Genomic DNA, 6,060 nt, shown 5'->3' with positions numbered 1-6,060 from the left:
ATTTAAAAAGATAAGGACACCAAGGTCTCTCTGCTCATCTTCACTTATCAAATTAACTGTCTTTCCATATTGATCCTCCCAAACTGCATCACTTCAAACTTCTCCACATGGAACTCCATCTGCCAAGTTTCACCATCCTGTCTGTGTCATCCTGAAGCCTATAACTATCCTCATCACAATCTAATCCTTTGCCAAGTTTTACTATCATCTGTAATCTTTAGAATGCTGCTCCCTACATCCGAGTTCAGATTATTTTTAAAAATTATGATTAATGGGCTCAAAACTGACCCTTGTGGAACTGTTGCTGCGAACCACCTCCCATCCATTCACCAGCACCAGTTGTTTCCTGTCACTGAGACAATTTTTCTTTTAATTCAATTCAATTTAACAGCCAGGCAGAACATTTACATCAAACAACTATTAGTTGAAAATGGAAGAAAAAACTCAAAAATAATGTTTTTTTTTTCATTGTTTTGTAAAGTTTAAGCCATCTAATTATATTCTGAATAAATGGTTTGGGAGGAGCTGTTTTTAATATGTCACTGAGGGGAGCGATGTTTAAGTCGGAGTAAGGGAGAATGTTATTGAGGCACTTTTAAGTTAACGTTTGATCTAGAAGACAGAGTCTGTCAGCTAGTCACAAGTCTACACATGGCACAGCATAACCAGGGCTACTGCTCATCATTGGAGGAAACTCCCTGGTCTAGTGGCTGCTTTAGTAGGAATTATGGATCCACTGTGGAGAGTAAAGGTGAGCAAAGAGATCAAGGGATAGAGATTCACAAATCATTAAAAGTGGAAGTACAAAAGATTAACCAAACCATACAAATACTAACAAAATACTGGATTTCATTTCTAGAGGAATAGAATTGAAAAGCAGTGAAGTTATGTTAAACTTGTATAGAACCTTGATTAAGCCAATCTTGGAGTACTGTGCACAGTTCTGGTCTCCATATTATAGAATGGATATCGAGGCACTGGAGAGAGTGCAAATAAGATTTATTAGAATAATAGCAGAACTGGGAGGTTCTGCTTACCAAGAAAGATTGAACAGGATGTGGCTCTTTTCTCCAGAGGGGTTCTCGTGAGGAGTGAGAAGCATGGTAAGTTCTGGTAAATTGTTCTCAAGATCAATTTAGATTAAGAGTCAGGCTTTGGCATAGAACTTTCAAACTTCAAGTTAGTTAAATTGCCTTGTTAAACAGACAGCTGCCTGACAGTGGCAGTTTCCTGTCAATAGGTATTAATTACTGCAGCAGGAAGCTTAGCTAGTGAGCAAGTGACTCATCAGAGGCTCCATAAAAACAGTCAGGATTTCAAACTGCATGGCATGAGGGGTGCATGGAGTGGAAACTTCACCAGAGTGGGTTGTAGTCTAACTATGAAGGTGGGAAATTGGTTCACGTGGGAATTCAGGGTAGAGGGGGAAAGAGGAATTGATGTGTGATATTCCAGCATAGAGGATAAGTGATTGGTTGGTGAACATTTTCTCTTGTTCTCATATCTAAACTAAGGAATTTTAATTGAGGTAAGTATATTCTTAATTTAAATAGTAACCATAAGAATCTCTGAGACTCAGATGATTCATTAGTAAGGTTTTATTCATTGTAGTAAAGTTTACCAACAGTAGTAGAGCTTACTAGAAGTGGGTCTTAGTAGTATTGGGGTTTACTAATTATAATTTTTTAAAGAAAATAATTTCATTAACAGATTATAAAGATGGCAGGGTGCATAAGAACATAGGAAATAGGAGCAGGAGTAGGCCATTCAGCCCCTCAAGCCTGCCCTGCCATTCAATAAGATCATGGCTGATCTTTCTCAGGCCTCAACTCCTCTTTCGGGCCTGCTCCGCATAACCCTCAACTCCCCGAGATTTCAAAAATCTGCAGTAAGTGTCTATGGCTTGAGAAGCTTTGGCTCAGAGTCAGTGAGCTGGAGGCTGAGCTATACACACTACAATGCATAAGGGACGGGGAAAGTTACCTGGTCACTTTGTTCCAGAAGGAAGTCACACCCCTTTGGATAGGGTCATCTGATTTGGTCAGTGGTCAGGGACAGGAGGGTGTGACTACGAGTGAGGCAGGTAAGGAGATTGAGAAGGTGGGAGTGGAGGAGCCTTAGCCCTTGAAATTAAGCAACAAGTTTAAGGTCCTTGCAGCTTGCATGGACAAGAGTGAGGGCTGTAGTATGGATGAGCAGATTGACCATGACACCATGGTACAGGAAGCCATTCAAGTGGGGGGAGTTAAAAGGAATGTAGTGCTGGTCGGGAACAGCCAGGAGGATAGACACTGTTCTCTGCAGCTGAGAGCGAGAATCCGGAAGACTGTGTTGCCTGCCTTGTGCCAGGGTTCAGGACATCTGCTCAGGGCTGGGCAGGAACTTGCAGTGGGAGGGGAAAGATCCAATTGTCTTGGTCCATGTAGGTACCAATGACATAAGACTAGGAAAGAGATTCTGCATAGGGAGTATGAGGAGCTCGGCACTAAATATAAAAAGCAGATCCCTCAAGGTAATAAACCTCAGCCACATGCAAATTGGCATAGGGGAAATAAGAGATGAATGCATGGCTGAAAGACTGCTGTGGGAAAAGTGGGTTCTGGGTCATGGGGCACTGGCACCAGTACTGGGGAAAGTGGAGGCTGTACCGCTGGGATGGACTTCACTTGAACCATGTTGGCCCAGTGTTCTAGAGAGTCATATAACTCCGGAATGAGAGAGCGTTTTAAACTAAATTAGAGGGAGGAAGGGATCATGGAGGGGAAGATTGAGTAAACTAAAGGGAAGTGATAAGGCAAAAGATGAAGGTAGTAGTAAAGGTAATGATAATCAGAGTTCTGGCAGGAAGGGATGGTGTTTGCTAACTTAAAAATGTGCCAGCAGATGGGGCCAGAGTTTACAAAAACAGTCTTTTTTTTTAAAAAGAGCTGTATTAAGAGCTCTGTCTCTGAATGCCTGCGCATTCACAATAAAACAGATAGCAGTTCTGATGAAAGGTCACAGACCTGAAACGTTAACTTTGCTTCTCTCCCTACAGATGCTCCCTGCCTTGCTGGGCATTTCCAGCATTTTCTGTTTCTATTTAAAACAGATGAATTGTCAGCTTAATTAGAAATTCATATGCATGACCTGATAACCATTACAGAGATGTTGCTACAAGGAAACCAATGCTGGGACCTGAATATCCAAGGGTACGTGACATTCAGGAAGCTGGGAAAAGGTAGTGGGGTAGCTCTGTTAATTAAGGAGAGGATTAGTATTGTAGAGAGAGATGACAGTTCCAAAGATTAAGACGTAGGATCAGTGTGGGTGGAACAAAGAAACAGCAAGTGGCAGAAAACATTAGTGGGAGTTGTTTATAGGCCACCAAACAGCAGTGGTAATGTAAATCACAGTATAAATCAGGAAATTAGTGGTGTGTGTAACCAGGATAATACAGTAATCATGGGGGATTTCAATCTACATATACACTTGCTGCACCTAATTGGTAGTAATGTTGTGGAGGACGAATTCCTGGAATGTATGCGAGATGATTTTCTAGAGCAGTACGTTGAGGAACCAACTAGGGAATGGGCTATTTTGGATCTAGTATTGTGCAATGAAAAAGGGCTAATTAATAATTTTGTTGTAAAGGAGCCTTTAAAAAGAGTGACAATAATATGATAGAATTTTACATCAAGTTTGAAAGTGATGTTGTTCAATCAGTAACTAGGGTCTTAAATCTAAGCAAAAGAAACTATGAAGGTATGAGGGGCAAATTGGTTATGGTGGATTGGGAAACTTTGTTAAAAGGTATGACAGTAAACAGGCAATGGTTAACATTTAAATAACTAATACATAGTTTACAACAAAAATACATTCCTTTAATGCACCAAAACCCAGCAAGGAAGTGTTCCAACTGTGGCTAACGAAACAAATCAAGGATTGTATTAGATCAAAGGAAGAGGTGTATAAAGTTGCCAAAAAATGATCTGCATGAGGATTAGGAGCATTTTAGAATTCTGCTAAGGAGGAGCAAGAAAAGATTAAGAAAGGGAAAATAGAATATGAGAGTAAACTGGCAGGACACATAAAAACAGACTGCAAAAGCTTCTCTCGGTACATAAAAAGGAAAGGGTTAGCAAAGACAAATGTGGGTCCATTACAAGCAGGTTCAGGAGAATTGAGAATGGAGAATAAGGAAATGGCAGAGAAACTAAACAAATACTTTGTCTGTCTTCACAGCTGAGAATACTAAAAACCTCCCAGAAACAATGGAGAATCGATTAATTGCAAGATGTTAATATTAGTTTAAAAAAAGGTACTAGGGATAGTAATGGGACGTAAAGTTGTTAAATCCTCTGGACCTGATGATCTACATCCCAGAGTGTTTAAAGAGGTGGCTGTAGTGATAGTAGATGCACTGGTGGTCATATTTCAAAATTCTACAGACTGTGGAATGGTTCCTGCAGGTTGGAAGGTAGCAGTTGTAACCCCATTATTTAAGAAAGGAGGGAGAAAGAAAATGGGGAACTACAGAGCTGTTAGTCTAACATCAGTCATAGGGAAAATGCTAGAATCTATAATAAAGGATGTGAAAACAGGACACTTAGAAATAATGGTAGGATTGGGCAGAGTCAACATGGATTAATGAAAGGGAAATCATATTTAACAAACCTGTTGGAGTTTTTTGACAATGCAACTATCAGGGTAGATAGGGGAAACCAGTGGATGTGGTATATTTAGATTTTCAGAAAGTTTTTGATAAGGTCCCACACCAGCGGTTAGCAAACAAAATTGGAGCACATGGGATTGCGGGTTATATACCACATCTTTTTTCCACACAGTGAGTTGTTGTGATCTGGAATGAGCTGCCTGAAAGGGTGGTGGAAGCAGTTTCAATAGCAGCTTTCAAAAGGGAATTGGATAAACAAACATTTGAAAAGGGGAGAATTATAGGGTTCTGGGGAAAGAGCAAGGCAAGTGGGCCTAATTGGATAGCTCTTTCAAAGAGTCAGCACAAATGTAATAAGCTGAATAGCCTCCTTCTATGCTGTATCAGTCCATGTGAAGGAATCAAAATTCATAAAAATTAGCAATGAGGAATGAGTCGCAAACAATTCCCTCAACTTGCTGATCATCTTGAAAGCCTCTATTAGGTCACCTCTTAACCTTCTCTGTTCCCTGGAGGACAGTCTTAACTTTTCCAACCTCTCCTCACAACTGAAGTCCCTCATTCACAGTAACGTCTTGATAAATCTCCTCTATATCCTTTCTTGGGTCTTTACATCTTTCCTGAAGTACAATGCCAGAAATGTCCACAATACTCCAGCTTAACCAGTGACTGAAGTTCTAGCATCGTCTCTTTGCTTTTATATTCTGTTGCTCTATTTATAAATCCAAATAACCCATTTGCTTTTCATTACTTGTCACCTTTAAGGATTTGTGTATTGACCATCCTTCAATCATAAGGTCAGAGGTAGGGATGATTTCACAATGTTCAGCACCATTCGCGACTCCTCAGATGCTGAAGCACTTCGTGTAGAAATGCAGCAAGGCCTAGACAATATTCAGGCTTGAGCTGATAAGTAGCAAGTAACATTCACACCACACAAGTGTCAGGCAATGACCATCTCCAACAAGAGAGAACCGAACCATCTCCCCTTGACATTCAATGGCATTATGATCACTATCCATTGACCAGAAACTGAACTGAAGTAGCCATATAAATACCGTGGCTACAAGAGCAGGTCAGAGGCTAGGAATTCTGTGGCGAGTAACTCACCTCCTGACTCCCCAAAGCCTGTCCACCATCTGCAAGGCACACGTCAGGAGTTTGATAGAATACTCTCCACTTGCCTGGATGGGTGCAGCTCCAACAACAAGCTCAAAAAGCTCAACACGATCCAGGACAAAGCAGCCTGCTTGATTGGCACCCCATCTACCAACATTCACTCCCTCCACCATCGACATACAATGGCAGCAGTGTGTACCATCTACAAGATGCACTGCAGCAATGCACCATGGCTCCTTAGATAGCACCTTCCAAACACACGACCTCTACCACCTAGAAGGACAAGG

This window comes from Heterodontus francisci, chromosome 20 (genome assembly GCF_036365525.1).
Source record: "Heterodontus francisci isolate sHetFra1 chromosome 20, sHetFra1.hap1, whole genome shotgun sequence".
Taxonomy (NCBI): domain Eukaryota; kingdom Metazoa; phylum Chordata; class Chondrichthyes; order Heterodontiformes; family Heterodontidae; genus Heterodontus; species Heterodontus francisci.
The sequence above is the reverse complement of the archived record's forward strand: the minus strand, read 5'-3'. Positions refer to the sequence as shown.